General features: G+C 37.2%; 1 long non-coding RNA gene across 1 annotated transcript; it reads left to right on the forward strand.

The window, feature by feature from the left end:
* Nucleotides 1-2,075: 2,075 nt before the first annotated feature.
* LOC142182711 (uncharacterized) lies at nucleotides 2,076-10,530 on the forward strand. The gene is made up of 2 exons (XR_012711684.1): nucleotides 2,076-2,214; nucleotides 8,665-10,530. It is a non-coding gene; the product is annotated as an uncharacterized LOC142182711 (long non-coding RNA).
* The last annotated feature ends 233 nt before the right edge of the window (nucleotides 10,531-10,763 follow it).

Consider the following 10,763-nt stretch of genomic DNA (forward strand, 5'->3'; position numbering starts at 1 on the left):
ATCAGTTACGAGGAAGAGAGGTAGCCAAGAAGAACGAAGCAAACAAGCCACAACATGTCATCCATATGATCCTGGGAGGCATCGATGCCCCGCAGGAACCCATAATGGGAAGGACAAAAATATCCATCACCAAAGAAAAGCGAACCCAGGGATATATTCCCGAAGATGCCCTCACATTCAGCGAAGAGGACACCGAGACCTTGTCTCAACCTCACAATGACGTACTGATAATCTCTTTCCTTGTAAATTATTTTCAAATAAAACGCGTACTCGTAGATCCAGGAAGCTCGGCCAATATTATTAGGTCGAGGGTGATAGAGCAGATCGGACTGTTTGACCAAATCGTGCCCGCCACTCGAGTTCTCAACAGATTCAACATGGCAAGTGAAACAACGAAAAGCGAAAAGCGAAATCACCCTCCCAGTCACCGTGGCTGGCACGACCCAAAATGCCAAATTCCATGTCATTGAAGGAGACATGAGGTTCAACGCCTTATTCGGACGTCCATGGATACACTGCATGAGAGCAGTACCATCCACACTACACCAAATGATGAAATTCCCAACGAAAGATGGTGTAGATATGTAATTTTTGACCCTCCCCAAGATTTTACACATTTTAGGGTTAAATATTTAGTTTAGGTCTAATATAGTATCACAAAAATAAAAATTTACAAAAATATTTTTCTTTTATTTAGCTAATTGATATTTTATCTAGTTAATTTTAGTTTATCTACCTTTCATAAAATTAAAAAATACAAAAATATTATTGATATTTTATTTTTCCAAAAAGATAAGAAGAGAAATTTCAAAAAATATATATCTATAGTTACTTAGTTTAGTTTAAAAGTTGTAGGCCTTAATAAGTATTGAGTAGTTTTAAATTTCTTTAATTTGACTATGATGTTTTCATTTTTAGTTATTCCCTACTAGTTAAATAATTAGTATTTTTGGTTTATTTAAAAAAAGAAATGAAAGAATAAATGAAATACAAATAAACAAAAAAACTACAAAAAGAGTTATACTTTTTAGAGTAAGTATTAATTTTTATTTTTCATTTACAAAGAAAGAAAAGTTTCCAAAAAATAAATAAAAATTAATACTAGTTTAGTACAACTTTTAGGTTAGAGATTTGAGTGTAGTAATTTACCTAATAGATCTTTATTTTATTATTGCTAATCAAAAAAATCATAAAAAAGATGAGGAATTTTGGTTGTCATGTCTTTCCAAGTGGGATAACAGACCACATGCCAAAGATTCCTTTTTATTGATTTTCAGTTTTGGTATTTTGCATAAACAATGATATCCTTCAAAAAAATATTAATTAAAAATTGACTGCTCATTTTTCTTTGTTTACCACCCCATGTGATCTCACTTGCACAATATTATTTTTTATGTATGTATAACCACTAGGTAGAGGGGTGGGGACCTGACACTCTTATCCTAATCTCATTTATTTTTCTTGGCCAACAATTCACTACCTACCTATAAAATGCGCACTCTCACCTCTCTGAAAAAGGAAGACACCTACAGAGAGTAGCAAGAGGGGGAAAACAGTAAAAAGCTGAGAAATAGAGAGAGAGCAACAGGGGTGGGGGGCGAAGAATAACAGGGAAAGGGGGTTTGCACAACAAAAACAAAAACAAAGGGACCTGGGGCACGAAGGACACGGAAAAAAAACCCAAAGAAAAAACGAAAAAAATAGCCACAAAGTCTTTCTTCTTGGCTACAGTTTTAACCCCACTATCATCTTCGCCTTTGCTGGTGTTAGCTCGTCGGATATGGACACCAACAGTCGGTTTTAGATTTTCCGGCAGCTCTATTTTTTGCTGTTCATCATTTTTTTGAGAAAATTTATTATGGGTGAAACTATATTGGAGAGACAAAATTAATCTCAGTAGTGGACGTTTCCTTCATGCTTAGAGTAACAACAGCCATGAATGTCGGCAGACCATCCCGTTCTCCGCTTCCATCGCCAGCATTGCCTTACCTTCCACCCGCCTTTTGCTACTGCCTTTTGCGTTTTCCTTCCAGTTTGCTACTGGAGTTCCACTAGTTTGAATCCATTTTTGGAGCTCGTTTGTGAGATCTTCTCGGAGCTGGGTATTGAGGTTTCGAGGTCATCAAGGTTTGGTCTGTCGAGGTCTCCGGCGAGTTTCTGTAACTCGGAATTCCGTTATTGAGCTTCATTTCAAAATTATCTGAGTTCATAGAGGTCCGTTTCTCGGCCACTTCTCACTTTTTCTTGCTCTTTGTTATTAGCTTGCTAAATAATATAAAATACTTTAGCTCATTACATGCCTCAGAATGTTGTTTGTTTCTATCCGTACAAAGCTATGAAGGTCCATTTCATTTTTAATTATTTTCATGTTAAATGTATCTTAGATAGTCCTTTTATTAATTGTTGTGTTAGTTTAGAATTCTGCTCTAATGATAAGCTGTGATTTCCACCATAACCCTATTGAGGATGTACTCCCAAGATATCTAGGTCTATAGCTGTTAGTTGTTTTTCTTTTTTATTTCTTTTTTTTCTCTCATTCATTGACTTTCTTCTTCCACAAAGGCTATAATAGCTTGTATCTTTAAGTAAAAGAACTGGAAAAAAACCTGTGCAGTATATCAAGGCCGAAGCAGAATTCAAAAATTAGTGTAGGAAAATAACCAAATAAATATTCGTAGTTTGCTTTACGCGCGTTAATAATAATCATCGTGACTATGGGTACAGTTCTCATGGCATACTCATGATACCTAATCCAAATTCGGGCGTGCATTTCATGTGACCCGGGCATAACAACTTTAAATAATAATAAAATAAATATGTCGCGAATCGCAGGAGCATTTCATATAGCGTGGTTTGCGGTGTGTTCCAAAATGGCAAGTGTACGACAATCGTAACTTGTTCAAGAAATAATTCCATAAATCCTGAATGCGGTTTAAAATAATTAAAAGCGGTTATAAAGTTAAAAAATGCACGCAGGTTTAAAATGTGTAATTTATCAGATAATTAGGCCAATTGTTAATAGTTGAGCGACCGTGCTAGAACCACGGAACCCGGGAATGCCTAACATCTTCTCCCAGGTTAACAGAATTCCTTATCCGGATTTCTGTATTCGCGGACTGTAAACAGATTCAATCTTTCCTCGATTCGGGATTTAAACCGTGACTTGGGACTCCATAAATTATCCTAAGTGGCGACTCTAGATTGTAAATAAAATAATCCTGTTTCGATTGTCACTTAAATTGGAAAAACTCCCTTATACCCCTTCCAGGGCGGTAAAAAGGAGGTGTGACAGATCTGGCGACTCCGCTGGGAATAAGAACCCAAAACTTCTGGTTCAGGGTTCAGAATACGAGCTTAGAATAACTTTTATAGTTGGCTTTCATTTATTATCTGATTTTTTCGTGTTTGAGCCTAATGTGCTAAATGCCGCTTTTTACCGCTTTGATATTGCTTGAAATGTATATAAATTGTTACAAAACCCTCTTCTCTCTGAGTCTTCTAAATCATATAGGAAGTGTGCACTTTGTGTGACTTCTTTTATGTTAGAGTCGTATCCCAATTTTAGAACGAGTTTCGGACAAGTTGCAAAGCCGGTGAAGCTTCTGTATTCCCGGTACGCTGCCCCCCCTCGGCTCGAGCTGTCTGCTCGGATAAGCCAGGTCTAGAACAATACAACCAGGTTTTAAACCTAGAATAACATAGCCTCATGCTGGATCCATAGTAGGAACGTTTTGTTTGCATCACGTGCATTTGATTTTGGGGGCTCAACACAGGGGCTGAGTCCTTCTAGGACAGGTGTACCCAAATTAAAAGATCGTCCTGATGCATCTTACGTGCTACTTGTGTATCTGTTCGTTTCGGCTTGCATGTTGATTGGCTTCTAGAATAGGGAAAGAGAAAAAGAAGAAAGAAAAAACAAAGAAAATAAAAAAAAGGAGAAAAAATAAAAGAGAGTGAGAGGCAAGTATTTGAATTATCCCGAAATTCTGCCGAAATTTTGAAAAAAAAAAGAAAAAGTCATTTCAAAATAAGTCATATTTTCCTTTGTTCCGTTAATACTGGGCGAACTACGCGTGTCTGATTCTCACCAGATATGAGATACGTAGGCAAACCTCATCGGTTCCGGCCCCCAATTTTCAGAAAATCCAAAAATATTTTCATTTACTTCCTTCTTTAGAAAAGTCTTTCTTTATGACACATAATTAAAAAAAATCCAAAAATATTTTTCTTTACTTCCTTCTTTAGAAAGTCTTTCTTTGAGACCCTAATTTTTTTTAAAAAAAATCCAAAACTATTTTCTTTTGATTTCTTCTAAAAATCCAAAAATATTTTCATTCTTCTTCAAAAGTTTTCCTTTCGAAAATTGAAAAGAACATTCGAAATTCAAAAATATTTTCTTTTTTCTTTAGAATTATTTCTTTCATAAATTTAAATATAACTCAAAAAATCAAAAAATATTTCCTTTCTTCTTTAGAAGTTTTTCATTCAAAATTCCAAAAAAAAAAATTGAAATCAAAAAATATTTTCATTCTTCTTTATAAGTCTTTCTTGCGAAAATTAAAAAATTCCAAAATTCAAAAAAAAAGAGTTAGTTTATTTACTTTATTTCTGATATTCCCGAACTACAAAAGATCTGATTCATGTTCCCACATGATACATAGGCAACCCATATTAGGTTCGATCAACCATTGAAAAGAAAAGAAAAGAAATGAAAAACAAAGTGAAAAAATGTTGATTATAAGGACTGACTGAGTCCATTCTAACGTTTTGTTTTGAATTGTGAAGAAAGTTTGAGGTGGTTGGTTTGTGGTAAGCGGCCAACACAAGATCTAAGGAAAAATGATAACTGACATCGAAGCTGTTACAAGTGCTCAAGAGACTCAGGGTCAGAGGGTTCAACAAGAGTCTATTGTGGTTGAGGAAAATAGAATACTGAAACAACAAATGACCAAAATGTGCCAAGCATGGGCCAATGGCCAAGGACAGCCTTGTCATGAGTCACAATTTGCTACCCGGCAAGAGTAGTACCACTCTACTGAGTACCACTCGTACCTATTTGATTTTCCTGCAAAGATTGAGAAGCCTGCCCGAAAGATGGCACAGGAAGAAATGACCCAAAAAGTGACAAGCTTAGAACGACGCTTGAAAAATATGCAAGGGTTGGCGGGTCATAAGAGTATTGCCTTCAAGGATCTATGTATGTTCCCCGATGTCCACTTGCCGCCGGGTTTCAAGACTCCCAAATTTGAAAAGTATGATGGACATGGAGACCCCATATCCCACCTGAAAAGGTATTGCAATCAACTAAGAGGTGCGAGAAGAAATGAAGAATTGTTAATAGCTTATCTGGGGAAAGCCTTACGGGTGTAGCATCCGTATGGTTTTTGGATCAAGACACATCTCGCTGGTACGTCTGGGATGAAATGGCACAGGCCTTTGTCAAATAGTTCCAATACAACATCGACATCGCCCCAGACTGCAATTCCCTTTCAAACCTGAAAAAGAAACCAACTGAAAGTTTCAGGGAATATGCCATTAAATGGAGAGAGCAAACAGCTAGAGTTAAGCCACCCATGGATGACCACGAGCTAATCACTGTCTTCCTTCAGGCGCAAGAGCCAGATTAATTTCAAAACATGATGTCCACAGTTGGCAAATCCTTCTCGGAAGCAATCAAAATGGGAGAAATGGTAGAGAGTGGCCTTAAGACAGGCAGAATTATAAGTCAAGCAGTTCTTAAAGCTGCAACTCAGGCTGTCCAAATTGAATATGGTGACACGATTGAGATGGATAAAGAAATCATGATGACATCAGGGTCAAGAAGAGTCCTAGGAGAACTTCTCGAAGGTATGGCTAGCCTCGTCTATTTTCCGATAACTCCCCTGATCATTACTATCCCCCCTCAGAACCCACAATACTCTGTCGCTCCACCTCAGTATGTTGTCCAACCACCAAAACACCCCAGAAGGCGAGCAACAACACCTCAAAACCTCCAGCAGCCTCCACAAATTTTTGAAGTGCCCTATTACCCACATCCAAGCCAGGGGTATAGAGGGGAACAAAGGTTGAAAGATAATTTTACACCAATAGGAGAGTCTTATGCAAGCTTATTTAAGAAGTTAAAGCATCATGACATGATTGCACCCATTCCTTCAAATCATGTGGACCCACATGCAAGAAGCTTTGACCCTTCTAAAAGGTGTGAATACCATTCTAATGCCCAGGGACACAGTGTTGAACGCTGTCGGGATTTGAAAAGAGAAATAAAAAGGATGATCCAGGAAAAACTGATTGTCATCCAAGACAGTGACACCTAGAATATTATGTAGAATCCTTTACTTGCATATGATGATGCACACTTTGTGGGGATGATGCCTGGTGACATGGAGTATGAGAATCCTCTCAGGACTTTGCCGACTGAAATTGGAGAAGGCCATGGTGATTCTGATAAGCAAATTTATGGCTAAATGTCAAGCTTAGCAATTGAAAAATCATTCTCTCCTTACTAGGAAGGAATCTTGGTAGCTTGTTTTGATATGTTTTCTGTTATCTGGGTTATTTCAGGGTTGTGATCTAGATTTTATTTGTTTTATTGAGTCAAATCCTTCTATCCTTCTATTCTGTTAGTATGAGTCTTGTCTGCATGTTTTGTTGCTATTTTCATTCACCGAGTTATTTTAGGGTTATAACTCGGATTTTAGGTTGTTTGTATTGTTGTCAAACCTTTCATCCTTTACTCAATAAAATACAGTTTGTCCTTTTGTGTCATTCTGTTCTTAGTTCTTTTCTCGCTAGTTCTAATAACATGACATGCATGCAGAAATTTTGGCCAGATCTTAGAAACTGATTTAATGTGGAATTGGATAGCTGAAAAAAATACTTTTGAGGATGGATAAAGAGTTGAAATTCTTTGGAATTAAGGTCGAGTAAAATTCACCTTCAAATCATTGTGAAGATCCGGCTTGAGGATGTTTAATCAATTGAAATTTGTTGGAAAGTTTGACATTAAGGAATAGAAAGTGTCTTGTGACCATGAAACACCAAGAAGAAAGACATGTTCGTCAATGCTATGATCGTGCAAAGATGATATGTTTGGCGTTCTTGAGGTTTGGAGGCCCTTTTTCTGCTACCAAAATACTTTATACCCTTTGTCACCCTTTTGAGCCTGTGTTATTTTCTTTGCTAACCTTCTTTTGGAATCAAATTTAGAGTCAAAAGTCCAAAAAAATGAAAAAAATAAAATAGCAATAAAAGTCCATGCCCCAAGAGTACAAACTGGGACAATTTTTAGAAAAATCTAAGTTTAAAAAAAAAGAAGAAAAGAATTGTCAAAGGTCTATACCCTCAAAAAATAGAAGCTGGGGAAAATAAAAAAAAGAAAAAGAAAAGGAAAAAAAAGAGAAAAAGGAGAAAAAAAGAGAAAAAAAGAAAAAAGAAAAAAGAGAAATAAAAAGAAAGATGAAAAATAGTTTAGGTCAAATGTTTTAACTACGTTCGACCTGATTCCTTTAAAAAAAGGATACGTAGGTAGCCTCACGGTTCGGTCCAACCAAATAAGAATTCAAAGAAAAAGAAAGAAAAAAAATCCAAAAAATCCCCAATAGCTGAAACTGGGGCAAAGAATTTATTTCACTTTTGAAAGAGTCGATTCCAAGAGTTGTAAGTGTACAACTCCCTTTACTTTGAGTCTATTTTTGAGCCTTCATGACGTCCCTTCTGTTCGACCCTATCCAAAACCTTCCAAAAGATTTCCCGATATGCCTTCAAGAATGCCAAGAGAAGCATGCAATGAGCAACGGTTGTCACACGACATAGAATACTGTCAAGTTGCTCACAAAAAAGAAGGGGAAAGAAAAAAAAAGAAAAATGAGAGAGTCTTATTAGTGAAAACCCTCACGGGCACTGTAAGATGACGGTAAGCAGAGATAAATAAATGAGAGAGACTTGTTGGTAAAGATCCATCGGGGCCACTAGACGAAAGTGAGCCATGAAGCTGAAGCAAAGGATTGGCACGAATAAGCCCGACTTCAAGGGTCATAAGATTAGTAAAAGGAAAGGTTAGATCAGTTTGATAGATCAGGCCGTTAAGTCCAAAATGCATGTCATGATCATTAAGGCTAGTTATTGAAAAAAAAAACAATTTCCTTCTATCCATCCCAAAAGGGGCATCTCTTGTTAATACTTGTTTCTTTGCATCATTGTGTCCTTCACTCTCAGTCAGTCCTCGTCAAAACAAGCAAGAAAAGATTTCAAAATCTGCTACCTGCTTTTTAGTTGCATAAAGTAAATTTGGCCAGCACAATCAGTCGTTACAGTCAACATGCCTTAAGGATTCATACAAAATCTTCCCCAAGACTCTTGTCAGCCTACTTGGCGCAAACAAAGATAACTTGTGATTCTCTCTGATAGATAAATTGCTCAAAAAGCTGGAAGTCATTCAAGATATCAGAAAAGGTCACCTAAGCAAAGATCTCCAATTGGGATAAGGCTGATTGAGCCACAAATAGAAAAGGTGCTGCGTGTGAAACAATCAGGGTTGATGCAGAGCAAAAGTCTCTTGAAACCGACTCAAGCTGATTGAGCAGAAGCCAAGCTTCCCAAGACTCAAGGCCACAAACCGACCACCATTTTCAAAACTGACAAATTTTTCTTTGTATGAAACAGGAACAAAGCAGTGCAAGGAAAGTGATTAAAGAAAAAGAGAAGAAAAAGAAAAGAAGAGAAGAGCCAACAAAGGGAAGTTTCTCAAATCTTTTATTTGTCTTACTATTGTGCATAAAATCTTGCTATTGATTTTCACATTTTCCTCCTAGGATAAAAAGTCCTGGTCTGATGGATTTTCCTCCCAATAGAAATCTTAGTCTGATGAATCTTTCTCCTAAGATAACAAAAATGGACCTAGTATGATGAACCTTCTCCTAGTATCAAAATCTTAGTCGGATGAATCTTTATCCTAAGATAATAAATTAGAAAATCTTAGTTTGATGAATCTTTCTCCTAAGATAGAAGTCCTACTCTGATAAATTTTCTCCTAGGATAAACATCTTAGTCTGATGAATCTTTCTCCTAAGATAGAAAACCTAGTCTGATGATTTTTCTCCTAGGACAAAAATCTTAGTCTGATGCATCTTTCTCCTAAGATACTGAAAAAAAAGAGACCTAGTCTGATGAACTTTCTCCTAGGATCGAAATCTTAGTCTGATGAATTTTTCATTTAAGATAGAAAACCTAGTCTGATGAATCTTCTCCTAGGGTGGAAATCTTAGTCTGATGACTCTTTCTCCTAAGATACTGATAAAAATGACCTAGTCTGATGAACTTTCTCCTAGGATCAAAATCTTAGTCTGATGAATCTTTCTCCTAAGATAGAAAACCTACTCTGACGAATTTTCTCCTAGGATAATTTGAAAAAAGGGGGAAGTCTGGATTTGAAAAAAAGAGGGGTCAACCTTAGTTTCTTAAGTTATCAATGTTTAGTTTTCTTGAAATCAGGGGTCCCTCCTGGAGAATGGGGTTAGTCTTTACTTTAGTCAAGCTTAGTTTATAGTTTTCCGCAAGCTCAATCACTTTTAGGAGATGTACATCCTAGTTGAGTCATTAATTTTACTTTCATCATTGCATCAATAGCATAAGTGGTTTACAGTTTTGCTAACAACTCACAAATCTTCCGAGTGTAAATTGGGGCAGGAAATTTTGTTTGTTTTGTTGTTTTGATTGTAGGCACCCACCTGGAGAACAAGGGAAGATAGTTCAAGTTTCAAGGGAAGACAATGCAAGTTTCAAGGGAAAGCAGTTCCGGGGGAACATAGAAAGTTTCAGCAATCAGGCGCCCACCTGGAGAACAAGGGAAGGCAGTTCAAGTTTCAAGGGAAGATAGTTCAAGTTTCAAGAGAAGACAGTTCAAGTTTCACGGGAAATCAGTTTCAAAGGAAGACAGTTCAAGTTCAACAATCAGGCGCCCACCTGGAGAACAAGGGAAGACAATTCAAGTTTCAAGGGAAAGCAATTTCAAAGGAAGACAGTTCAAGTTTTGGCAATTAGGCACCCACCTGGAAAATCAAGGGAATTCACTTCAGAATACAATTCAAGTCAGCAACAAAAGAAGCTCGCGGTAAGAATGCGAGTCAACAGTCTGAGATGATCAACAGAAGTTAGTCACATCCAAAATAAAATAAAGGCGCAGGAGTTGATAAAAGATGTGAGCTGCTCAAGACATGGTTGAAGTCATGAGCGCTACATGTCCGGTCTTGATCCGAAAAGCTAAAGAAGAATGAACTAGTACCTGCAGTTAGCAAGGGTCAAGGCTCAAATCTAAAGTCCGCATGAAGAGCCATGCAAGACACAAGATCAAGCTTCAGAAGACTTATAGATAGGAATCTTGTAACTCATAGGTGACAGACTTAGTTAATCTTTTTCATTTTTTGATTTTGATGTAATAACAGGACCGCGGACCGGAACCTCGATGGAACGGGACCTCACTCGACCCTCTCATCCTCTCCACACACTCCATCATCTCATTCACTTCTGAACTACACGCGGCATGATTCTTTTATAGCCAAAGATATGTAGGCAGCTCAGATACTAGGGCTCGGTCACATTCTCCTTTCTCTTAGTTTTTGGTCTCCCTAAATAAGGGTCGGGTCAAAAAACCTGTCTCGTCGTTCTTTGTCTAAAAACTATTCGCGTTTCCAGTCAAAGAGGGGCAGCTGTAGACATGTAATTTTTGACTCTCCCCAAGATTTTACACATTTTAGGATTAAATA

This window comes from Nicotiana tabacum, chromosome 7 (assembly GCF_000715075.1).
Source record: "Nicotiana tabacum cultivar K326 chromosome 7, ASM71507v2, whole genome shotgun sequence".
In the NCBI taxonomy this organism is placed as follows: Eukaryota; Viridiplantae; Streptophyta; class Magnoliopsida; order Solanales; family Solanaceae; genus Nicotiana; species Nicotiana tabacum.